Genomic DNA, 833 nt, shown 5'->3' on the forward strand with positions numbered 1-833 from the left:
CACACACACACACACACACACACACACACACACACACACACTCACTCACTCACTCACTCACTCACTCACTCACTCACACACACACACCAGTTTTTCTTGTGAATATATTTTAAAATATTATTTATTTCTATGATCAAAGCTGAATTTTCATCATCATTACTCCAGTCTTCAGTGTCACATGATCCTTCAGAAATCATTCTGCTGATTTGCAGCTCAAGAAACATTTCTGAATATTAGTGATTAATGTTGAAAATAGCTGAGCTGGTTCATATTCATAATTTCAATATTAATATCATAAATATTCAATTATTATAAATGATTATTGGTGGTCAATTATGGTTCTTATTATTATCAATGATGAAAACAGATGTTGCTGCTTAATATTTTTGTGGAAACTGCGATACATTACCAATTAAAGATTTAGGATAAGTAAGAAATTAATACTTTTATTCAAGGATGCAGCAAATTAATCGACATTTACAGTAAAGTCATTTATAATGTTACAAAAAGATTTCTGTTTCAAATAAATGCTGTTCATTTGAAATTTATATTCCTAAACAATCCTTTCAAAAACCATTATTAATAATTGAGCACCAATGATAATTGATAATAAGTAAGCACCAAATTAATATACAGTATTAGAATGATCAAACTATAATAATATTTCACAACATTATTGTTTTTACTGTATTTTTGATCAAATAAATGCATCCTTGATGATCATAAGGGACTTTATTTAAACATTAAAAATCTAATTAATTCCAAACTGACTGTAAGTGTAACTTGAGTGATCGATAAATATTTGTGACCCTGGACCACAAAACCAGTCATAA

This window comes from Sinocyclocheilus grahami, unplaced genomic scaffold (genome assembly GCF_001515645.1).
Source record: "Sinocyclocheilus grahami isolate Dianchi unplaced genomic scaffold, SAMN03320097.WGS_v1.1 scaffold39.1, whole genome shotgun sequence".
Classification (NCBI taxonomy): domain Eukaryota; kingdom Metazoa; phylum Chordata; class Actinopteri; order Cypriniformes; family Cyprinidae; genus Sinocyclocheilus; species Sinocyclocheilus grahami.